Raw genomic sequence first — 26,458 nt, 5'->3', positions numbered from 1 at the left:
ATCCATTCCATGGATCCACAGGTGATGTACTGTCCTATCATTAATTTATAGCCATTCTGATTCTCATACTCTACAGTGCTGGATTGGTAGATAAAATTTTCCATCACATCAGTATTAGGCGACCCTGTGGAAGGAGGTAACAAGACAGCAGGGATTCTCCCCCCTTCCCCAGTATATCTCACATACTTTGAATATAGAGTAGGGATGGCCAGTTTCCAAAATCTAGAGAGCGTGTGTACCCCTTGCTTCACCTACCTCCATTGTCTACCACAAAGGAAGGAGGAAGGAAGGGACGAAGGAAGGAAGGAAGGAAGGACAGACAGAGGGACACACTCACAATTTGAAAAAAAAGGCTCATGTGTTCTCTAGCCCTTCTGAGAAGCAATTTTTCCAGATTTTCATTGCCAAAATGTAATTTAGACTAAGGAGGATTTAGGCTAATGGTTTTCAAAATCATTAGTTTTGAAAAATGTTTCCCCCTTGGCCAAAAACAAATAGGTGGGTCAAAGGTCCTCTCCTAGATGCTATAGAGCAAAGTGTCTTGTTCTCTTCATATGAAAGAGACTGTCCCATAGTCCATTTAGCAAGTGACCCAGGAAGCAGGTGGTTGGAGTGCAAGAGCTGTTGGGTAGTCCAGTCCAGGTCAGTCACAGGTTATTCAAACAAGATGAGGGGAGAAGCAAGAAGGTGGTCAGCAGTCACTCCAGAATTCATAACAGCAAGTTGGTAGTCCTGAATTCAGAAAAGAGTAAACATAATCTTTACATTGTATCCAGTTCAAGTTCAAGAAAACACAAACTCCAAAGAATACTGCAAGTCACCTAGATAGGACAGTTGCAAGCAACCCCATGAAGCTGCTGAGAGATTTATAGGCAGCTGTCTCAAAACAGCATGTCCCTAATTACTCAGTGTCTCCTACTGAACAGCCACTGGGAACATTATAACCTCTCAGTGTCTCCTTGCTAATTTGCAAAGGATGGCATTATGTCTTCAGCATCTGCTACTTTCTGCTGGGGAATAACCCACCACCACCACAGCTCCCAGATCCTTGGACTTGGAAAAACCATGGTCATCAGTAGTGGTAAATTTCTGGACATCTGATTACAACCCATTTTACCTTGTTTGCCTCCAGGTATGCCCTCAAATCTAGCCCAAACCAGAGCCTGGAATTCTGAGAGTTGTATCTTAAAAGGGGGAACTTTTCAAAGCTCTGCCCAAATTCTAGGTACTTTCTTCTCTAGCCTCTCAACCCATCGTTAACTAGACCGGCAGCTGGCAATGGATCCTGCTGCTAACCCAAGGCAATTTTCCTGCTTTCCTACCCCAAATATGCACAATTCCTCTTGCAGATCTTGAAGAAGAAGAGTGCATGGGGGAAACTTGAGCAGGATCATTTTGTTGCAGGTATAATAATAAATATATTCTACCCAAACTGTACATAGAAAAAGGTGGGGATGCCATATGCAATGCAAGCACTGGACATATTATTGTAGTATTACATTATGCGCAGCTTCCTGAAAGGACAGAAGAGAATGCACCCATGAATCTCTATTACCACCATCTACCTTCCCTCTCCCACCTATTGTGATAGATGCTTGTTTACCCTACATGAGCAATTTGAGTGAGCTTCAGAAAGAAACCTCTCTAAGGTGACCTCACAAGTTCATGACGCATGTCATAAATAGACTCCTGGCTTTTAACGTCTGAGTCTTCACTATCTTCTAAATCATGTTTTCTCAGAGAAATGACAGCAGGAGAGAGAAGCCCAACTTCCCAATAATAACAGTTTTTATGTTCCATGATTTTAATAACAGGGTGTTTGTTTGTTTTCTGAAACATCCTACCTAACCTAAGGCAATTTTTATCATTATTATTATTTAGATGTATTAAATATTATATTGCCAAAACAGAATGGGTGATAGTTTCCTTTCCAGTATCAATTAAAGGGAAAAAAATCCCCTTTGCCCAGCTTAAATTATCTCCCTGCACAAAGGCCCTTTTTGACGCATTGAGGTTTATTGTGAAATGAAAGGCTATATACCTTTCCTATAGCTTTTGATGAGATATTCATTTTGAAACTTGGTGTCAGGAGATGTACGAGTGTTATCTGTAAATGTGAAATGTATGCAAGGTAGTCAGCCTCATGCTGAATTTCAATGAACTTTTTGGGTTTCAGCGTCATGACGCTCTGTCAAATGTTAACAGAAATTAAAGGTAAAATTCATATGGAGCCTTCACAAATCACAGCCTTATCTGTCAGCATTTTATAATAACCTAACATCTATGATCTATCAGGATACTAAAGTGTAATTCTAAGCCCCAGAGGAAAAATCATGACATTCTCAGACCGCTATAATAGCGATATATATTTCCATTGAGCAGAATTGTCAAGCTTTCCTTTCAAACTTTGCTCACTAATTGCATTTCAAACAAGTTCCATTGTGAATTCTAGAAATAATAGACAGAAAAGACACCTAGTCTGTTATAATTCTGAAATATTTTTCGTTAACCATGGTTCATGTTTATTTAACATTGCTTTCTCTCAGCATTTAGAAAAAATAACACTGATTTTAAATTTTTGATAAGGTAGCTTTCTTTACAAACACACTGGGAAAAAGAAGTCCCCATAAATTCCTTTTAACAGTACAAATGAAACAGTAAAACATATCGAGCATTCCATTCACTATGTGAGTACTATTAAATTTCCTTTTAAAAATGTCTGTGTTAGATAAACCTAGGCAATGTGCTGTAATTCAATTTTATATTCAATTACTAGACTCCTTTCATTTGAGAAAAGAAATCAAGTTTCCAGAAAGAGGATGGACCCAAGACATTATTTATTCTTCCTATTCTACTATGACTAGTGACCAAATCATGAAAGGCCCTGATCTTGAAGAAGGACTTAAACTCACATGCACGCTTGATGACTGAAAGTTTGGATTAAAAAAAAAACCTTTCCCCAAATATTTTTACAGACATTTGAGGGAATCACAATTTCCTAAAGGTGGACAGTTGAGTTGTACTCTGTCTGCCTTGCTAGTGCTTTATTGAAGGATGCAGAAAGGAATGCAATCAAAGATTTCTACCTGAATGGTCAAGGTGAGGAACTTTCAGTTCATTTGTTTCTTACTTTGGTACAGATCCTGTGTGGAACATTTGGAGCTTAAGTACTACCACAAACCTGTCTATGTTTCTCCTTTTTCTGTGGCTATTATCATATCAAGATGTTTGTGTTCATGCCAAGATGTTTGTCATCAAGACCGCTTTGCTAATGGTGACTGTAATCATTTATATATCAGGCTTCTTTAATGAACTAACTGGAATTAGGCTTCTTTGTAATTATATAATGGCTACTCTCTGCTTTTTGCAAAAATATTCTCCCTCATCCACTTACAGCATGTCTTCCAACTCTGGATAACACTTCATATATTAGTCATGTGTCAGACTGTTTTCTCATGGAGAATTGGTGGATCCTTCTACAAAAAAATCCTTCTACAAAAGGTACTGATTCCCCAAGCAGAATGGAGAGAAAAAATGTCTTTCTTCTGCTTCCATTTCCCCCTATAATCTCTCATGATCTGCTCAGGGATATCCTAGAGGGCTAATTTGATGGGGGAGAAGGGCTACAAGGAAGATGGAAGTAAAACAAAGTTTCCTTGTGCAAATGTACAATATTGCAACCTTGGATTTGTGCAAGGTTGGTGTCTACCCAGTGTCAAATCTTTATAAACAGCTTTGCCTATGGCATTAGAAAGGTGTCAGATGGTAACTGTGGCATCCTCTTTGTCAAATAGCCTTTCATTTGGCACCCTTTTCCTGTTTTTCAGAGAAGAAATGATACATAAGGTTTTGGTGAGCCCATTCAAAACTTTCTTCACTGATCCACTACTCTATTTAATTATGTTATATTTTAGTTTACCTTAGGGCCTATACAGATTGGGAGAAAGGGGCGGACAGAAGCTCCCGGATCATGAAACGGCAACCAAATGGCGTGGCAACAATGCACTGGGAAAAAGGAGCCATGAAATATGGCTCCTTTCTCCGCCGCTGTTGAGGTGCCATGAGTGCCCTGGAGTGGCGCTGTGATGTCCCTCATGTGCCGCACTGTTTGGACACAGGGCATGAACCATGTCATCATCATGTGCGCCATGTAAATGGTCATGCACCAAGATGTCACCCACAGTGCACGGTAGGGCTTGGGAGCGTGTAGACGCTTCATTCTCCTGAGCCCTACTTTCGGCTCCAGGCCAGCGCAAAGTGTCTGTCTGTACTAGGCCATAGTTGTATCTGATTATTGATAGATTTTATTATAGCAAGTCACAGCAGCTATTAGGGAGGCTGCTGCATTATGGGCCCATAGCCTGTGCTCAACCAAATGTAGTTATAGAGTCTTGTGGAAACAATCACAATTTGAACCTAGAATTCCTTGAGATGTCTGACTTGGGGATGAAACACATATGCCAAATAAAGTGGTTTCCACCTCCTTTGAAGGTGGGGCATTTAGATGATGCATGCCTCCAAAGCATGCAAAAACTGGATTCAAGCCATGTTCAGGTCTAAAAAACAGAGCAAAAAGAAGCTGGGATATTCTGATTTATCCCAGAAAATGAGCTCCTTTGGCCCTGGGTATAAATGCCCCGAGACAAGAGCAGTTCTGAAGGAGTGATCCATCTTAACCCCAATCCTAAAGCTGCATATAAACGCATTGATGCAGATGAGCATTTAGAAAGGATGGAGCCAGTGAACCAAAGAGATCGGGGCGGCAATGCAAAAAAAGTGAAAGTGTGACACCTCCAATGGATATAACATACACAAACAGACAGTCTAAGAGGGGGCATGGGATGAGGTGGGGTGAAGGCAGCATGTGAGGGGGGTATGATTGTGCTTTGCCAGTGTTTTACTGAGCACATTGACACTCTGGTGCTTTGTACTAGTGGAAGATTGCAGGTGCAACTGTGTGGCCTATCAAAGGGGCAGCTATCCAATTGGGATAGCGTCTAGGCATCAGGCAGTCACCAGTGGTGTGTTTGTGTGATGGTGCCTGAGAATGGTGGGGAGGTGAGAAAAATAACTACCCAGTGGTGTGGCTTGACACTGAACAATGCGGTTGAGTGATGCACATTCAAACTGCTCTGGGAGCAGCTGGTGCAAACTCGCTTCTGGAAAATGCAGTTTTCAACCACTTTTTCCTGCCCTTTGTCATGGGGACACATTCCTCAGTCATCTCAGATCCCCATGAAAATTTCTCCCATCTCAAAAATTGGTATTTCCAATAGGAAACATTCATTGCATGGCATATATGATTTGTTGTTATCTTCTTTCAGGTCGACTTAAACTAATAGTGACACCATGAATGAGAGACCACCAAGCCACTCTATCATCAACAAGTCTTGTAGATTCAGGGATGCAGCTTCCTTGATTGAGTCTATCCATCTACAATGCGGGTGTCCTCTTTTAATGTTGCCATCCATTTTTTTACAGCACTGTTCTCTTTTCCAAGACTCATGCCATCTTGTGATGTGTCCAAATCTTTTCCAACTGTTTTTTTTAAAATCCAAAATAGTTAATTAAGCTGCATTATATTACTAAATAACCTGGCCTAAATATCCTAAAGGCACTAGATTCTGTCCCATTTTGGAAACTAAGCATGGTCAGCCCTGCTTATTATTTGGATGGGAGACTGCCAATGAATACCAGATACTGAAAGCTATATTTCAGAGGAAGGAACAGAAAAAAAACCACTCTGAATTTTCCTTGCAAGATAAAACCCTATGAAATGTATGGGGTTGCCATAAATTGAAAAGTGACTTGAAGGCACAAACATGTGTAAATGTTGTTATTCAAAAATTTGTTTTAAAATATTGCTATCTCTATTGCATTTTTTGCTGTTTGCTTGTTGTTGTTATTGTTTTGTAAGATATATTAGGTTTTGCCTTATTATACATTTTCTTTCTCTTGTTCATTTTATCTGAAGTATCTAGACTAGGATTGCCTGAGAATACAGTGCCAAAGTAATGTAGTTGTGTAGTTAAAGAGGGTGGACCTTGGTAGTGTCACACAGGGTAATCCTTAGTATTGTCATTAAGCTTAAAACATTAAACTTTAAATGCCAGTTACACAGTGTATTACATTCCAATTTATAAAATCTACATTTAACAAATGAAAATATATACACAAATTTTTCCAAACAGTGCTCTTGCTCTGGGATACATTATCTTCACCTTGAGCACAGAGAAGAGAGTTCAATTCAGGGCCAAGCCATGAAATCTGGGAGTCCCGTTCTAGATCCATTCAGAGTTTGGAACAAATAGCTTCCAAAGAGCTGAAAAGAGTACAAAAACATTCTTGATTTACAAGCAAAGAAGAACAGGCTGCAACCACAAAATGGGCCAACAGAAACAAGCCATTTTGGTTGGTGTAGCCTTCTTCCCTCCTACCCACCTCCTCGTCTAATACAATTGTGTTTTTGTTTGTTTCATGTTATTGTTTTTGTATAACATAATTTCCACACATGAAGAAAAAGCATTTTGGTTGTTATACAGAAAAAGAATCAAAAGACAAAATTAAAAAATCACCCTACAATGAAAAACACGATCAAGCATCATAAAAATGAAATGAGCAATAGTAATTGCCTAAAAACAAACTAACCATCTGAACATGTTTTTGAAAGCACATTATCAGCCTCCTTGCACCCTCCATGTTTGATGATGTTTTTGGCTTGAAAAAAAATTATAAAAATAAATACCATATTTACCAGTGTATAAGACGACTGGGCGTATAAGATGACCCCCAACTTTTCCAGTTAAAATATAGAGTTTGGGATATACTTGCCGTATAAGACTACCCCTCTTCCAACGCACACCAAATAAAAATTTTAAAAATCAGATTTGATTTCAATATTTTAATTTTAATTCAAATGCTTATGACATGCAGGTACTTTGCAGGAAAACTTGTTGTATGCAAAGCCTGCTTGAATTGGTCAGCTCTCCCTGCCTGCCCAGCCCTCCCTGTCTCCATGATTTTATTCTACTGTACTTGTACAGCACCTACCTTCCTGCTTTCATATGGTCGCCACATACGGAGGGGATGCGGCCGCGGCCATTTTGAGCTCCCCCCACCATATGCGGCAACTGCAGATTCTCCAGTCCAGCACCCACCCTATAAGATGACACCTGGCGTATAAGACGACCCCTGACTTTTGAGAAGATTTTCCTGGGTTAAAACGTAGTCTTATACGCCAGAAAATACAGTACTTCTTCTGGTACTGAAAAGACCACAACATAGGTGCCAATGAAATCTTTTGGGGGGAGGACATTCCAAAATTATGGCATCACTAATCAAACAATTCTCTTCTTATAACCTCCCTGCCTCCCCTGCATGCACACACACACACACACACATGCACTTCATTTGGTGAGAACACATGGAGAAGGGCCTCTAAAGATCATCCACATAAATGCGATGTTTCACATTCCCCGAGTGCTAGACTAGCTTTGGGAGGAGGTTGTCTGAACAACCTATTTCTAGTACTAAAGAAATTATGTTTTCAAAACTTCAAATGGATTTAAAGCAGGAGTGGGCAACCATAGAAGTCCTGGGGACAGAAAGAATACCAAAAGTCCCCAGAAACAAAAATTAAAAACAGCAACCTGGAAATGGCCAGAAGTTCACCTCTGGTTTTGAAAAATAGGTGCTTCTTTACGTTTGGCAGTGCAGGAGAACCATGGAAGCTATTTAAAAGTTGAATTGCTGCTACTAGAGACTTCCAGAAGAGACAATTTGTCATCTTTCATATGAACAGAAAAGAGGCAATCATGGAAGTCTTTACTATCCCAAAGACAGCATTGGAAACTGCATCCAGCGCAGCCTTGAGACACCCATTGCCAACATCTTTGGCCCTTTCACACTACACAGTTATACACTGTGATTCCACTTTAACTGCTTTGGCTTCATCCTATGGAATTTGGCATTTTATTGCTTGGTGAGGCACTAGAACCCTGGTTGGGAATGACTGGAGAAAACTAGATAGTAAATAAAACTAACTGTATGGAACCAAACTCATTTAAATCATGGTACTGGAGTAAATACTACAAACAGTCAAAAGTCAAATAAATGTGTCTGAAAGCAAATCAAGCCTGAACTTTTGCTAAAGCCCAAACTGTCTAAATGGAGGCACTTATACCTTGGGAAGTTCAGTTCATATTTATTATGGTCATAGACCAGCACAGGTAAAAAGGGGATACAGAATAAAAGAAGGTAATGTTAAAAACAATGGTAAAATCAAGGTAAAACAGGGTAAAACCAGGTAAAAACATAGATTAAAAACAGTATAGCCTCAACAGGATTCCAGCCATTTGCTGTTGGGGATACAGAATAAAAGAAGGTAAAGATAAAAGCAAGGTAAAAATAAGATAAAAGCCAGGTAAAAACAGTATTTCCTTTCAAAATCTGGTGTGGCAGGGCAGGATTAATACTAGTCTGCTGTGGATGTCATTGCTTGATGAATTTTAACTGCAGCTTCACAGAATCTGGCAACATTATATATTATATCCAGATTGGTGTCTGAAAGCAGTAAGGAAGTGTAGAATTGACTGCTGTGTCCTTGCCGTTTATACAATAGATGTGAGATAAGGCTGAGGCAGATGTCCCTGTAGTACAATAGTTCACAACCTTCCTAATGCTGTGACTCTTTAATACAGTTCCTCATGTTGTGGTGACCCCCAACCATAAAATCAGTTCCTAAGACCATTGGAAATATGTGTTTTCCAATGGTCTTAGGTGACCCCTGTGAAAGAGTCATTCGACCCCCAAAGGGATCGCAATCCACAGGTTGAGAACCGCTGCTGTAGTATGAGCACTGGCGTAATACCTGCTCTGTTGTTTCTATTTGGCCAGAGTCACATGGGCATAGTCTGTCTGAGAAAGGGTATATCATGCAGTGACATGACTCATTATACAAGATGATAATACTCAACAAAGTGAAAGGCAGTAAGAAAACAGGAAGACCGCAGGTAGATAGATAAACTCAATTAAGGAAGCCATAGACCCGAGTTTGTAAGATCTTAACAGAGCTATTAATAACTGATGTCTTAGAGGTCTCTCGAACTGCCATAAATCAAAACTGACCTGACAGCAGTTAACAACAAACAATAAATCCCAGGATTCCACAGGATGAAACCATGATGTTTAAGGCAGAATCACATCACACTATACTTGTGTAATGTTCAAGGGCCCCAAATTTAAAAAATCTCATATGAGACAGAGGGACAGAAATAATAAATGAAGGGCATTGTTTATTTTAAGACAAGTAATTATTTTCATTTGGTGGGAATAATGGCCCATAATTTCCATCCTATGGAAGTAATCACCTTCATTTTTTGGATGACATCAGGAAAGGAGTATGTGCTTTCTCCACCAACAGTTTAAAATTTTTCATAGATTAAAGAGGGTTTATTTTTACATGCCCGGATGATTTTGAGCCAGATGCATATGTGAAGCTAACCTTTAGGTGCAGTGCCTCAAATAAGGCACCAGTTCACTTCAAATAAATATAATATCCATTCCTTAATATAACATTAGTTGCATTTTGCTGTCACTACTTTTCTGTGCCTGCAATAATAAGAGAAGTGGGCATTCTGAAACAGAGTAAATGACCAAGATAAATTAGGGAACCATTTTAAGTAAGCAAATTCTAACTCAGAAATGACAAGGGTATAAGACTGATGAAGCACTACTCTGTTGCTTCTTTTACTTTTAGTCTAGAATTACAATCTGGACTCCTATTTCACACATAAGTTAGCATATACAGATATGTGTATGTGCATATCTGCACCACTCTTTTGGACTGATTGACCATGACAACATCATCTATAAGCCAGAAGAAGGAGTGCACAGGTTTAGGTTCTGATTCAGAAAACAATATGAATCCATTTGATTGTGAAACAGTCTGTTAGTTCTGAATCTCAATCCACAAAGCTAGTTTGGATATTCTACAATCATCAATTTAGATATGTGTAACATTTCTTGATCTGATCCCACCCTAGCTCACCTTATCAGCCAGCAGCCAGATCAGGCATAGGAGGTCTGTTCAGCTACCAGTCAGGATGCAAGAAGGGTGATGTTTCCAATACCCTCCTGCCAGCAAGCAAATTGCAACAAGGACTTGTGTCAGGTTCCTACTTCTGATTTTCTCAGTCTCACTTGCTGATGGGAGAGAGTTGGAATTGTCATCCTTCTTGAACCCTAAACAGCAACTAAAAAGATCTCCTTCATCCAATCCAGCTACTAGCTGTTAAAATTGGGTGGGGGATTTACATAGTCCTACAGTGAGACTACACAGTCTTATTGAATATAGAGCAGTTATGAATCTGCAACTCTATGTTACAAATCCATAACTGCAATACTGACTGATTGCCCTTATCTTCATGCTTGCCATTGGCTACCAGCGTGTGTGTGTGGGGGCAGGAGTGCATGTGTGTGTGTGTGTGTGTGTGTATGAGAAAGAGCCAATGTGACCTAGTGATTTGGGCATTGGTCTATGACTCTGGAGACCAAGGTTTGATGCCCTGCTCAACCATGGAAACCCATTGGGTGACCTTGAGCGAGTCACACACTCTCTGCCCCAGAAAACCCTGTGATAGGTTTGCCTTAGCATTGCCATAAATCAAAAAGTACTTGAAGACACAGAACAGAAACATAACGATCCACCCTCTTTATCAAAGCTGGATGAAATATGCACCCATAATTGTATCTTGAGAAGAGACTGTACCTGCCAAAGTGTATGAACTCATTCATCCTATGCACCTTGTTTTTTAATGAACAAAAAAGCAACCAATAACTGTTTAAACAAAAATTCTAGGCTGAATGGCTAAAGTCTGCATGGGGCAATTCCCATTCTAAAGGAATTAAAACATTCATCCATAACTGTACCTTAAGAAGGGATTGAATCTGTCAGCTGTGAACCTCACAATATAAATAAGAATGCAAGCACTGAATTAAATTAATCCTGTTGTTTACAAAAGCAACCTTTAGGAAGGGATATGTTTAACACACCACCACCCAGTTTTGGGGGGATCATTGTTCTGGGAATGACATATAGAGTAGATTTGGCCCTACTTAAAAGATCTGGAAAAAAATCAGAAAGATAGTGCAGAGTTTTGGGTTGAAGGGGAGTGTGTAAATTTTTAGGCTGTGTGCGTTTGTTTCCCCATACTATTACTGTACAGATTTGGGGGGGGGGGGGGGAATGGTCTAGAAATGCCCACAGAAAATAAATATCCAGAATTTCAGAAGGGTAAGTCTGGGGAACCAGGAAGTTATAATAAATGAAATACAACTGAAGACTTCATTGATTTTCTACTTAGTTGGCACCAAAGTCATAGAAAATGTAATAGAACCAGGATGAATGAAGGATGTACAGCATACAAGGATACAGGCAGGAGGACTTGAGCATTAGCAAGCCCCATGCTACTCTCTTTCACATCCCACAGACTCCACCAAAATAGGTCTAGTATTCCTACTTTTTTGAAAGACAGAGAAAGCAATAATAACAATAACAACAACAACTAAATGTGTGCTGCATCCTTCCTTGAAAGCCTAGACTCAAGATCCCTAAAAAAAATCCAATGTGATCTGAAGTGCTCACAAAACTCAGTGGTGTCAGTAGGGGTGGTATCACCCAGTGCAGCAACTCATGTTGTCACCTCCCCCCATTGAGTTCCTCCCATATCACACCATACAGAACCATTAGTAATGTTTTTATATCAATGTTACTCATAAATCATAATTCCCATATATCACCGTATGTAATGCCAATAGTTGTGACAGAACTAGAAAAACTAAAGTTATACATTTAAACTGCAATGCCATGCGCACAGATTAAATGTACTTACATGTGCATAGTTTCGTGTGCTTACAGTGATTTTTTGTAAGATGTGATGTTTTAAAAGAAAATGTTTAAAGACTTTTTAAAAAAAATTAAAGGAGGCCCCCCTTTCCTCGCACTAAGCCTCACCCCACTCACACAACCATTTCCTCTGAGCTCCAGCATTTTAATGGGACACAGCTGAACACCACAACCTGTTTCTGTTTCTTGCTCAATCTTTTTGAGCTTCCTTATGCACTGATGACTAATCTCCTGGATCAGGCCATATAAGTCAGACTTATTAACCTCGATCCCTACCTTCTGTAAACCTCCTTCGCATGCTTTTGTTGAGCTATGGATAAAGAACTGTCCATTGTTTACCAGGATCCCTTGGGAATGGAAGGGTGCACCTGTAGCTCCTGTCAAGCAAGGTAAGTAGGCGAAGATGGGTGGAGGTCCCTATTCAGGCTCTACTTGTAAAGAAATCAGACAAAGACAGCTGCCACCTGGTATGGACAATTTAACTGACACCTGGCCAACTCAATTGACACTTGGAAAATTCAACTGACATTTGAACTAGGCAAGTCTCTTCGTTTTTATAGACAGAAACAAACAGGTAGAAAAATACAGAATGGTTGGTTAATCACAGCATGGCTGGTTAATCATCTGTGCCTCAACCTTTGGATTTGTGTACTGGTAATAGTTAACTTGTTTTCTTCCTTAGACAAGAAGTGCCAGATTAACTAGTAGGAAATTCTCCCGTTTAATCCAAAAGACAAGTGCTTCTCATGTTTGCATGAGAACAAGGACTGTCCCTCGACATGTACCGAAAAATTCTCCTACATGGGTATTTTATTTAACTCCCCCCTCAACCATCCCTGTGCACCATCACAGGAACAAACAATTGGTGACTGCCATCCCATTGGATGGCAAGCCCTGTGAACCTCCACATAGTCACATGTGCAGTCCTTTACCGGGACAGGGCATCACAGCAGAGCTGTGTCCATGATGACACTAGTATGGTACAATCATGCTGTCCTTCACCCCATGCCCCCACTTGGACTGTCTGGTTTGTGTATGTTGTATTGGCACCCATGAGAGGTGTCACACTTTGGTATCTTTTCCATTACTGCCTCCATCACTTGTGTATGATGGCTCTGTCATTTTAAAATGTGCATGTGAATTGGTGCATTTATATGCACGGGGTTATGATAGATCGTTCCTTTAGAACCACTCTGGTGTTGATGAGTTTATATGCAGGGTCGAAAGTGCACATCTTCCAGGAAAGAGCAGAAAAATTCAGCTTCTTTTAGTCTGGCTTTTGTGCCCTTAGAAGGGCTGCACCACAGTTTCTGGCTGCTTCAGGGTGTCAACTAAATCCCACATCCCCAAAGTGTCCTGAAAGCACTTCTTTTTGCCTGTCTGTTTGAGGCCAAAATCACACTCCTAACCAGTCTTTAGAAGGATTCAATTTCTGAAATGATTCATTCAGGAAGGGGTCTGCTCCATTTCAGATATCTCCCATACCCTTCTGAACCAGCCCAATTTAATTCTGAATTCAGGCTTTGCCTGAATTCAGGATAGATTATCAGACATACTATCCCCTTCTCTCCTGCTTCACTTCTGGTATTTTCCTTCTATTGAGTATTTGAGAAGAAAGTATTCATATCTATGTCTTCATATCTGGTTTGTAGTGCTGTCGATGAGTGGAGGAAGCCCTTCCATTAAAGATACAAACCTCAGATATTTTGCCATTGTGGAATGGATCTGGCTGATATACTTCTGTCTGAATGCAAACATTACATTTAACAGAGAACAGTCTAAACATTAAGAACTAAATCCTGTAGTGATTTTTAGGGATTTACATTGTGATCCTATTTACTCAGAAATAAATTGTACTGTGTACGCTGGGCTTACTGACAAGGATGTGGAAACAAGACTGTAGCTCTACAGTATGTATGTTTATAGCAATACACAGACATAAGGCCTACTAACTTCAGTTAGTCTTGTGTATAAAATAGCTACCTAAGCATCTATGGCCTTAGTCCCTAAACTGCTCACCTGACAGTGTGGAGCATTGCAGTTTTAAGATGACTCCATCTGGAAACACTTGTTAAGGATGTGAACCGATCTTTTGAGAAAGAGAGAAAGTGATACAGAGAATAAAACTGAACAATTTAAGTCCAAAGTACAAACTGGCTGTGTTTCTCCTGTGTATCTCTTTGAAAGATGGGCCTTTCAAACTGCCTTTTCAAATTAGTCTGAGTTTTTTATAGATTAATTTAATTTACTGGTTCTTTAAAATATCATATTGTAATGATGAAGGTTGCAATGAGCCTGAAGAACAGGACAATATATAAGAACAGAAAAGATAAATATGGATTTGATTGGCATCAAACAGCTTTTGAAATTTTGTTTGCAAGTTGCTGTCCTTTCTTTTGATGAAGTGCTTAATGGGCCTGCATAAGCCCAAAGGGAAAATAAATGGGGGGGAAGAAAAAATGTTAGATTTCCAGCAAATGACTGGAGACACAAAAGGTTATATCTGAATAAGAAAAAATTCATTTTACAGAACAAGTCCAACTAATAGTGCTGAAGATACTTAATGAAGGCCAATAAAGGAGAGCATGAACAGAAGGTTTTTTAAAAGATGTGGCCAATTTTTTGAATAGGAAATAAGGTGTTGCTTCTCACATCAAAGGACTTTTTTATATTATTCACAAGGTTACCTCTTTTGTTCAGATCAAGTAGCTGCAAATTTAATTTTTATTTTTGAAAAGGTTATATGAGAATGTGCCGATTTATTGAGCTTAACTGGGAAAAAATATTTTCTTGTGGGCAGAGATGTCAAACAAACACTACTTAGGAAACTTGATTTACCTGTTTTTAATTTCAGACATGTAAATTACTGGATCCCTTCTAGGAAACATATACCAGGATAGCCGTGTCAGCTAGGCTGCAAATTACAACAAAATACAAAATCCACAAAACACTGATAATGTCATTGGACCAGCTAAAAAGCTTTCTAAGCTTTACAGGCATCTTCATAGGGGGGAAATGTTAAAATTCATAAAGGAGAGAAAAAAAGTGACAATTTCACAGGTCTACTTCTGTTGTCCATTAAGATGGTCTGGAGGGATCTAAATGCAAGCAAGAGCCACTCCACTTGGCGATGTTGAGGACCATGAACAAAGGGCATTGAAACACAGGCAATGCAATTTCAAATCCATTAGCAGCAGCAAAGTAATGTCCATTGAGAATTAAGAACTGTGCATTTTAATTGGTTCAACAAGGCATTTTGTGCATTTTAGTTATCCAGTTAAAGGTACTACTGATTTGTTTTTGTTTTGTTTGGATTTTGGATGACTTCAGTAGGTTCAATTTATTAGGTGCAATGTGTATAATTAGATTTTACAAGGAGATATCATCACAATTTTTATAGCTCTTCCCTCAATTTATGTTCTAAGGCAATATTGGCAAATAGTTCAAAGATGTGTGGAAACATAACTAGTGAAACAGTTTGTATATTCTGTGCATAAATTCCCGAGACATACAAATGCACAATCAGCTAAACAGATACCTGAAGCGTTCCGCAGTTGCTAATTGTCCTTTTCTCACATATTTCAGATTTTTTTCTCACCTGCATCTTTCTATAAAAGTCACATGGGAAGTAGTCCCATGGAGAGTATAATCAAAGCATGCATTATCCTTCCCTTTGCAAGAAGGACACTTAAGACCTCTTTTTCTACCCTCCTTTTGGAAGATATCCGCACAAAGCTGTGAAAACTAACTTGAAAATGTAATATGGTAAGGGTGACTCATTCATTTACTTCTAAGAAAAGATGGAAAACTTGCAGAACTATTCCAGCAAAGGATCTTGTCTTGTCTTGTAGTACAAAGGAGCTTATTGAAGATGGACACATTTGTGCAAGGCCTCATTTTCCATATAGTTTGGTTGCTGGCTGCAAGCAAACTGTTAAGCTAATGAGTAAACAAATTGAAATATATCTATATTCAGTGTAGCCCTCTGCTTGAGCTGAGATTTGGATTGATTTACAGTACTATCCAATGTATCTCTTACTCAGAAACATGCCCCACTGAGATGAATGGAGTTTACTCCAAAATAAGTATGTCTGCGGCTTCAGCTTCCATTGCATCATTGACTGTTTGGAGATTATCACAAAACTAAAAAAGAAAAAGAAAAGAGAATTTGATCAAAATAAAAGCAGTTTTGGCCAGTATTTATTGCATAATGTTGTATCCATCCTGCTGCTGCTTTGAATCTCATTCTTTAGTGTTGAGCACCTTTTCACTCATTTCATTTCATTGATTTCATTTCTGCCTTGGTGTAGTAAGTCCCTTCCACTGCAGTTCCACTTCTCATGCAGTCAAATGGTGTGACTGGGCATGATTCTGCTCCTCTCCTCCCCAATCCCTCCTTCTTGCACTGATTGAAGCTGCCACTACTTTCCTAAAGCCAGTAGTTATATGGACATTTAGACTGGCTTCAGAAACCTGAAAGATTAAATGTATAAGAACATTGATGATAGATGTTGGAAGTGTAAAAGAGAAAAAGTTACCATGATGCATATGTGGTGGATGTGTGTGAAAGTAAAAAACTGTTGGTCCCAAATTCATAAAGAGATAATGGAAATCTTACAAGAAAAATGTGGTAAAAATCCTTAAAAATTATATTGGGTATGGTAGAAGATGATCTGAAAAAGAACATGGAAGGATGATCTGAAAAAGAACATATAACTTATATTGTATGATTACAGCAGCAAGAGTAGTATATGACAGAAAATGGAAGAAGGAAAATGCACCAGACTTATTAGAGTAGAAATACAAGATGTATGATTATTTGAAGAACAATAAATTAACTCAATTGCTTAGAGATGTCCCAATACAAAAATTTGAAAAAGACTGGGCAAAGATGAGAAAATATTTTTAAAAATTACTTTAAAACAGAAGCACTTTTTTTTACAGTTACTGAGAAGTATAACTAATTGTAATGAATGGTATTCAAACATGAAGAGGTACAAGATAGGAACAGTACTTACAGCCCCGAAAAGTGGGCTGGAGGTGCCCAATTTTCCTCTGGAGGGACACCGCAGCAGCTAAACTACACGGTGTTCCTCCGAACCAAAAAGAACCTGGAAAAAGCTGGTCCTTCTTGGTACGTGTGTGTGGACGCCATCATCAGTGCGTCAATGGAGGTGTGGATGCAACATCGCACTTGCATCATGCACGCATGCCTCCTATGAACGGCACCATGAAAAATGGCACCATCCATATGTGCTAGGATTCCAGAGCATGTGGATGCTGTGTGTTTTGGAACCCTAGAATTGACCCCGTGCAAACCAACGGTCTCTATGGGCCATAGTAAGAGTTACATTACTATAAGAGCTCAGGTATATAAGTCAACGTACAGAAACAAGAAAAACAACTTCATGGGTTAAAGTGATTAAAATGAATGGAAATTTGAAGATAGGATAGAAGGATAAAAAAAAGAGACACAACAGAAGGGATATAATTCTGTAACAAGAGACATCAGGGGAGAGGACAGGAGATACCATATATAAATGTGTAAATGTTTGAATTTTAGGAAATTAAATAGGATTTGTTTATATGTTGATTTGTATGTTGTGGGGTTCAGGGCCTGGAAGCAGCCAGCAAAAAGGCCCTCTGTTGTCTTCCCACAAAACATGACTGTGAAAAGCATGAGGCCAAGAGAAGGGCTTTTCCTGAAGGCCTCTTAGCTTGGGCAGGCTCATATGTGGGGATTCAGTCCTTCAAATTATAAACTGTGTAGAAATGTATTGGTTATAACCAGCACTTTAAATTGTTCTTAGGGGAGCTCTCATAACAATGGCACTGCAGGCTACCTATAACTGACCATGGCCAATAGTCTAGGTATAGTTCTTTGTTTCCTGCTGAAGTTTCAAAATGCTTCTCAAAGGCAACATCAAATACATCTTCTAACTCATTCTATAGAATATTTTTCTGTTCTGGAACAAGTATCACTCTAACCTAATTCTTACCCCACCCTCAAAAGCAACTATTTGCCACCCCACCCTAACCTATAATCCAAAACAGTAGTATGGAACTGACAAAAAGATGTAATAATGCTAGGCAGGGCTCTGGGTACTTTATGATTTTACAAAAGCCAAAATGTCAAGAAGCTCTTTTTTAAATTTGAAAGTTTGATTAAAGAAGTTTTATTTAAAGCAAAAAAAAAACATCTTTTAACACTAACTCAGATGGAATATAACTAAAGCAGAGTAGCCTATCTCGAACCTATGAGAATATAGTCAGCCCTCTGTATCCACAGGTTCTACATCCACAGATTCAACTACTGAAAGCTTGAAAATATTTTTGTAATATATAAATTCCTGAAAGCAAACCTTAATTTTGCCATTTTATATAAGGTACACCATTTTGATACACTGTTATATTTAATTTGACTTGAGCTACTGATTTTGGTATCCATGGGGAATTCTAGAACCAAATCCCAATGGATACTAAGGGCCCACTGTACCACAAACAAGGCATTAATCCTTTTCCAATGTGGCTTCCAAGCAACTAAGAGGCTTGTCTATTCCAGTGAAAACAATCCAGCTGTAATTCAGAGTATTCTGCCCCAAAGCTGCCCCAAGGAGAATTTTTTTTCCCAACATGGCTGGGCTTGGCCTGGCCCTCATAGCTTGAGAGGAGGAAAAAGTCTAAGTAGATCCAGAGGAGTGAAGTACCTGTTCCCTTTCCTTTTCAGATAAGAGGGCTACGTTCCTGAAAGGGCGGAAGTGTGCTGATAACAAGGGAAGAGTCTAGGACATTTGATTTTACAGTAGTTCTGTGCAAGCTGCAGCAACTTATTTTTCCCCCCCCCCCCCCCTTTTCCTCATCAAATTTCTGACAGTGGTAAAGCAAAGACTCTTTGAGCAAAAATTCAGCAGGTTCTGGACTACCCTCTTCCCTCCCATTCTTCGTTTATTGTGTGTGTGTGTGTAAATATAAGCATTCCAACACCTGTATTAACATCTCTGTAAGGCACAGAGCAGAGCGCATGTTCTAAACAGCAATCTTTCCAGCATCTTGCTACTGCTTCCTTTCTACAGCATCTGGTATCCAATGTGCTCATTTGAGTTGGTTTAACACAACTATATCACTGTCCCATCCATTCTGTCTATTCATCTGTTTCCCAATGTATAGAAAACAGATCTAAAGAGAGTGGTTTTAAGACCCTTTGTAAGAACAATATGTGGGTTCTTACAAAGAAAACCAGTAACATCCCATGATTCAATTGAATGTTTTGTTTTTCAAAAGTGTAACCAAACAAGCTAAAGATTTGGGGAGAAGCTGTTTGAAATCCATGCCAGTTACCTTACTTCGTGTGGCTTTCATCAGTGAATGTTCAATAAATGGCAGCTGTTAAGTAACACACCTTCAGTGGAAAATCTTACGCCAAGCATTACCAAGAGAGCAACAGATCCATTAAGTTCTTAATAATAGATAAAAGCTTCAATTGATCTCTACTGTAATTTTAAATGCATGGAGGAAGAAAAGAAATTAGAAATGTCAAATGAACGAACTTGACTTGTTCATCTTCTGCTTCACTTGCTGTTTCTTGGAGAGTAATGTCTTTCCTCTGTGAGATAATATTCATGGGTGTTTCTCACAATTAGGAGCAGTCCATTGGTAAAACTTTACATGCTGCTATGCCTTTCTTGAAGAGGTGGGATTCTATAGCATATTAAGCAAGAAAGGAAGACATTTTCCCACAAATTAGACCTCTCTTTCCAAAACATCCCAGGCAATAATGTCTCCTCAAGCTTGACCCTTTGGTCTCTCTCAGAACTGAGTGTCAAATGTGATGTACTCCATAAAAGACTCAATCAAGGGGATCAAGGCTGAACTCTCATTTCCCCCACAATCTTGACTATTCTGACACACTGTCAGAGCCTAATGCGTCATCTCAAGGGAAATCCATTTAATAAAATGAGGGATTATTATGGTTAATTGTTATATATTCTCTGAATAAAATTGCTTCCCCCTCCATCATAGTGAAACATATTTTCTCTTACTTCAATTCACTGCAACAATTATTTAAACTGATTTCAATTACCATATTACTTTGCACTAAATTAACTGTTATTATGAACCCAGGAAAGGAGATAGATTTGACAGAAATGGTTTGGTTCTCTGTGCAATGTAGAATCAAGATGATTAAAAAAAAACTTTGTGCTGAATGGACGAACTGAAGCTTGCAAATGTCCCTTCAGATGATGAAAGAGAGGAAAGAATAGGTCTATAGCTTATCAAAAGAAGTGTGTTGTATGTGTATAGACACACCATTACCTTATACAGTTCAGGGTACTTCTGTGGTTTGATTTGTTTTCCCACACAGTATGGCAAAAAATTTAAAGATAAAAATTTGGGCTATCCTGAGACAAATCATAATTCACTTGCGCACTTCTTCCAAACGCTGCTGAATGTTTACACATCTTAGTCTTAAGCATTTTCTCCACTTTGCTCTGAAAAAAATAAATTTAAAGCAGGTTAATTTTTTCTAAAAGTTCTCTGAAACTCTTTTGGCAGTGTCATAAAAAGGCAATAGAGAATCTGTAGCTTCTGCATGTTCATGGACTGCAGCCCCCCAGTAGATATTGCCAGTATAGCCAATGGTGAAGGATTATTCATTTGTAATTTTCACACTAACAGACCAGGAATCAATAAAAACCAGGACTAGCATGTTCACTGTATTAAGTGATTGACCCTTTTTCAATATTTACATATTGATTCATATCAGTTTCTCAGTTCCAAACATGGAACAAGAGGGAAGTGTCTCCAAATTAGAAAAACAACAAAAGAAAATGCCCCCCGGGGGGGAGGGGGAGCATCTCCAAACCAATTATCAAAAGAGTGTTAAAAAGAAATAAATATTATGAAGTATATAAGCAAGCAGTAGTGTGTGCGTGTGTGGTGCATGTGTAATGTTTGGCTGTACAGTGGGCCCTCGGTATTTTTGTTCAATAACCCTCTGTAGATGCTGATGTCCCATACAGACAATGGATAGTAAACTTGTGTCCCTTATATAAAATAGCAAAATCAAGGTTTGCTTTCTGGATTTATTTTTTAAAAAAAAAAAAATCTAGGATGGTTGAATCCGTGGATAAAGATTCCATGGACATGGAGAGCCAACTGTATATGTCCGTACTAACTGTTACACATTGTCATGTTGTACTGCTTATGGACGGCTATCATTTTGATTATATAGTGGTCCCTTACCTTACGAGGGGATCCGTTCTGGACTCCGCCATGTAAGACAAATTCCTCCTATACTTGAGCCCCATTGAGAACAATGGAGCTCATGCTCGCAGTACGCAATTCAGGAAATGGCATGGGGCTTTCAGCATAAGCGTAAGATGAAAGCTGCATAAAAGGCGCCTGTGTATGACATGTGCGCACTGTATATTGGCTTACCAACTCTTAGTTGTAACCTTCTTTATACACCACATAAGGAATCCTCCTGCAGTTAGTACTGGCATATATAGGTGAAAACAGTCCCTTAGATTATGATACTCTCACAGGCCTCCTCTGAGCTAAACAATTCCCCCAACATTTAAGAAGATACTGACATGATTGGGATCCCCAGTCCCACCACACAGAGACCTTTTTGGGTAACAGCTAGCAAACACTTATTACACTGTAACTCTTGACTGATTTGTGAAATTACATTTTTTAGAAGCAACTCAACTAACCACAGCATAAAATGTGATTTAAAATATTCGGTATATTTTTTGTTTGTCAGTGAGAGGAGTGCCTCGTATTTAGAAATCCATTTCTGAAGAGCATTTATTTGATACTAACATGCCTTTTGCTATAAAAGAAATTTTTACTTTTTAGGAAATACATCATGTACAAATAATGTTACAGTCTGGAATTCAAAAGAATTCACATACTGGTTCTTCATAAAGATGGGTGTCTCTAAGATCCCTTCCTGTTTCTCCACACAGTCCTTCACACTTCATGCTGTTAAAGGAGACGATCTCCAAACTCAGGAGTCATTTCAGAAAAACTTTTAGTACAGCATAAGTAATTAAAATCAGGAAAACAATAGACACCGAGGTCTGTGTGCAAAACAACTTTTGTACACCTAATGAATTTCTGGATCCATCTGGCCTGCATTTATTTTATTTATTCATTTTCAAAAAAATGAAACTTTAGCTCCTAAACACAATGGCCTGTCTGGGCATGCTGTAGCAAGGTTCATTCTTACTCTGGAAGTGCCTTTATGTTTTCTATTTTGACATGCTTTATATCCCTCGTATTATGCATACCTTTTCATTGTGGACACAATTTATATCCTTGGGCATGTCTGCATGAATTGAGGCTTTGCTGATAGATTAATTACCCCATGCTGTCATTCAGTGCAAAGAGATGGAAGGCAGCAGCTATGAGCCATTATTTTATTTTCTTGTAAGGGACACCAATGCCCTGGTGATGAGTGTAAGGTAGAAAAGATGGTAATATACAACCCATCTAGATAGTGGCCCTGTCTGTTAGACAACAATAGTGCATATAACACAAAATAGAAGGGTGATAAATGATGGTGTGTGACACAGTTCCCCTTCTTACCAACTCTCTATTTCTAAGAAAGGAAAAATAGAAAAGTATGCTCTCCATTCATCCCTAACACAGCTCTAATGCAGGCATACCATGGACAGAGCAACAGGTATACTATAATTAATGAAGCAGATATGTTCCTGGACTTTAAGTCTTTAACAGAAATTTATACCTGTAGATCTGTCTTTTTTTAACCTGCTGGGGACAGTTGATGCATGAAGCATATCAGCTTTCCTTTTTCTCTCTGTTTTCCTGTTTATGTATGTTCAGTAAGGGATTCTGGAAGGGGCCTGTTGTAGGAAGACACACGTGGCTACAGTTAGATCGGCTAGGGTTGAATTCAGTTATTCCCCATCTCAAGCTTTATTACATTGTTCATTGCAGATAGACTAGTGCAGTCTAATGCAGTAAGTTTGTTTTTCTTGGGCCTTTCTTCATCATTCTCCCCATCCTGCTAAAATATTTCCAGCTGAGTAGAATTTGAGGAGGAAAAGCGGGGCTGGATAGGTGTAAAAAGCTTTATAGAAAGGAGCTTCTTTGTTACCGGAGATATGCCTGTGTGAGATGAAACAATCAAGTCTCCCCCAAAATACAGGTTTACCACTCTGTTCCCAGGTGTCTCTGGGAAATCCACAAGTAGGAAATGGGTGCAGCAGCACTATCCCACTTGTCTGCCTCAGCTATTACACAGAGAAACCCTGGTCTGGTAATAGAACTAGAAAGAGAGAAAAGGAAAGAGGAACCAACATGACTAGCAATTTTTGCTGATGCCAAGATTGCCATTATTTTGTTTGTTTGGTGGCAATATTCTAAGCAACAGATCTTAGAGACCATCATTCTATTTATTCAGTAGTGTGAGCACAATAAAATGGTTCAGAGATTGTTTAAAGGATAAAGTTGAGTCAGTGCAATCTCTATACACTGTATAATCTCATCTTCTATGTGAGGAATCAATTGTCTGAAAGCATTTACATTTAAGTATCATAGTTGATATTAGAAATGCATCACGTCAGGCCATAGTCTACCAGTAAGCAAAATGAGGTCACTAGTCTCATGTAACATATATTTGGAGCATCATTAAAAGACCATTTATTTTTATATGTTTATTTATTACGGGACAGTCATTATTGAGATTTTTATTTCAGGCACTGAAATCTTTTATAGCATTTTTGACTTCTCTCTGATGGGTTTGTTTTTCTGTTAAGACACTTCAGCTGCTCGCATAGAATTTTTCCTGTGGGAAGATTGCACCACAGCAGTTTTGCATCTTTAACTGCTGAAACTTTTGTATTTAAACTCTGAGGCTGTGATTCACAAGCTCCAAAATTTTAAAAAAATTAAATCTGGACAATGGGGATAATAATAAAGACAACCTTATTAAAATATTTTAGGAGTCTTCCAGACTGGCAAAAGCCACATTGGCAAGTGTACATATGCATATCTGGCAAGTTGTAGCATATTATTTATTCCAGTCTGAGTCTATTTTCCATGAATCTCCAGGACTAGTTATGACTTTACCAAGACAGTTCAAGACTTGAACCAAATTCTTGGGTTCAAGATTTGAACCCAGGACAGTTTTTTCCTCTGTCCCAAGAATGGCCAGTACATAGAAGGTAAATTCCCATACTGTATTAATATCCATTATTTCAGTTTCTTCTGTACTTCTGAGCCATCACACTGATGTCATATTGACAAGGATGTGAGCTTTGCTACATATAGTGACTTTTCTTCCTTGTTAGCATTTCTGATTACCAGTCTGAATGCTTCCTCTGTGCTGTGCTACATTCACATTATGATCTTTTATATTCTGTTGTTATGGTATTGGTTTTTTTCTTCCATTTTGTATATTGATAGTATTAAAGAGGTATATCACTTTATCTTTCTAGCACTATGACTGTAAACATTGTTTTAAATAAATAAATAAACATGCCAGATTGTAAACATATATACTAGGGGAGGAACTTTGGTGGTGTTGAGTTCATAGTGGAGGATGACGAGGAGGGAAGGAAATCCTGTCCATATCACAATTAACCACATTCTAATAGTGGAGGGGGGAGTAGATGAAACCCTGGTCAATTTAGGAAATGGCCAGATACTGGAGAAGAAACAACTGTTACAAGACACATGATCAGAACTATTGGACAGTCTGGAAAAGCCCTTACAAGATCTGTGTTCTCAGAACTGTGAGTCATGCTTTGTGAATGAACACAAAATATACACATACCTCATATTGGAATACAACAGGAAATAACTTTTATTGGTTACAGTTGCGCATAAACATGGTACTCATATGAGTACAGATCCAGGTATCAAGTGACACACATGTTGATTGATGAACTGCAAATCCCCGGTCCACTTTCCAGGCAGCTATAAACTTGGCAGCTGTGAGACTCCACCTGGGTGTGTCTTGCTGCACAGTTCCCTTGTCACCAGGAGTGTGGTCAAAGCAGACATCCATTGGCTGGATGTGACCCTGCCCACTGATGTGGGACAGCACAGTGGTTAAATGCTGGTACTGCAGCAGAACGTTGTGAGTTCGATCCCAGGACTCCAAGGTTGACTCAGTCTTCCATCCTTTTGTAGGGTGGTAAAATAAGTACCCAGCTTGTTGGGGGCAATTGGCTTACAGATTGTGAACCACTTAAAGAGTGCTGAGAGTTCACTATTAGGTACCATAAAAATGTGAATGCTATTGCTATTGCTTTATTATTCTGAGCCTGTAGCCCATGAATACCATTTCCCTGGATACACATCCCGTTCCATACTTCTACAAAAGGCAAGCAGGGGTGTGCCCATGCCTACTTACTGCAGCTGTAACCAACACCAAAATTCATAACTAAGGATATTACATCACAAACCTGTGAAGACAATACTGAGAGGGAATACATTGACTTATTCTGCCCCACACTGCACATCAGTGTCGATACATTGTTATCCTGTTGCTTTTGTGTTTTTATAGAGGGAGAACTATGAATGACTAACAAGCCCACTCCAATAGTGGAAGCCCACTTGTGCAGATCCTTATAGCTATGCTGCATTCATAATGCATTCCTACATGATATGTTATTAGGGATGTCTTATCCCAGTCACCCCAGCAACATAACATCAAAGCAGTTCCCGTCTTTGTTGTCAGGAAATATGTCAACTGCTCAAAAATAACTAATACTTGAAATAATGTAATTTTATTGTAGGTTGGATTCCCCCCCCCCCCAGAAAACTCAGGGCCATGGGGTAGTGAGATTTCGCTTTAAAAAGATTAAACAATACATGTGCATTAAGAGAGAAGTTGTAACCTGTGCAGAAAACCAATGAGAAACACATCTGTTAAAAACCAAGGACAATCCTGGATTTACAAGATAATGCAGAAAAAGTTATGTCAATAACATTATTGCCTTCGTTGTGATTACAAGAATGGAGTTGTGTGAATGCAGGTGAAAGCACATACAGTAATGTCCTAAGTGTATACAACCACATATCCTGCACCCATTCTGACAAATGTACCCCACCCAGCCTATACAGTGCTTCCTGACAAGACACATCACCAAGTCCCTGATTACCTTTGCCATGTTAGGCCACACTACATCCAATTTTTCCAACTGGTTCAATCCCCTCCAGCAATGCCATTCCAGCATGTCAGACCAAAGGATAATTGTCTCTGGGAAAGGGAGTAAGCTTCTCCCAAATCCCTCCTAGCCACATCCAACAAGTCCAACCTTGGAGAGAATCCAAAAAACATTATTCCCCAGCTGTAGCTATTCACACTGAACTTTCTGCATGGAGTGGGCATCAAATTGTCCTACAGCATTCCTCTTCTGCAAATCCATGTGATGCACGCTTGGTCTTCCAGGCATAAGTGCTGGCCCCATCTATTGCGAGACAAATCCATATAGTAGACACTGTGCTTTATTAAATTGCCAGCACACTCTCTTCTGGGAATCCTTTTTTTCCTGCCCAATAAGAAGGCTTGATAGT

This window comes from Sceloporus undulatus, chromosome 4, assembly GCF_019175285.1.
Source record: "Sceloporus undulatus isolate JIND9_A2432 ecotype Alabama chromosome 4, SceUnd_v1.1, whole genome shotgun sequence".
Classification (NCBI taxonomy): domain Eukaryota; kingdom Metazoa; phylum Chordata; class Lepidosauria; order Squamata; family Phrynosomatidae; genus Sceloporus; species Sceloporus undulatus.
This window is presented reverse-complemented; position numbering follows the sequence as displayed.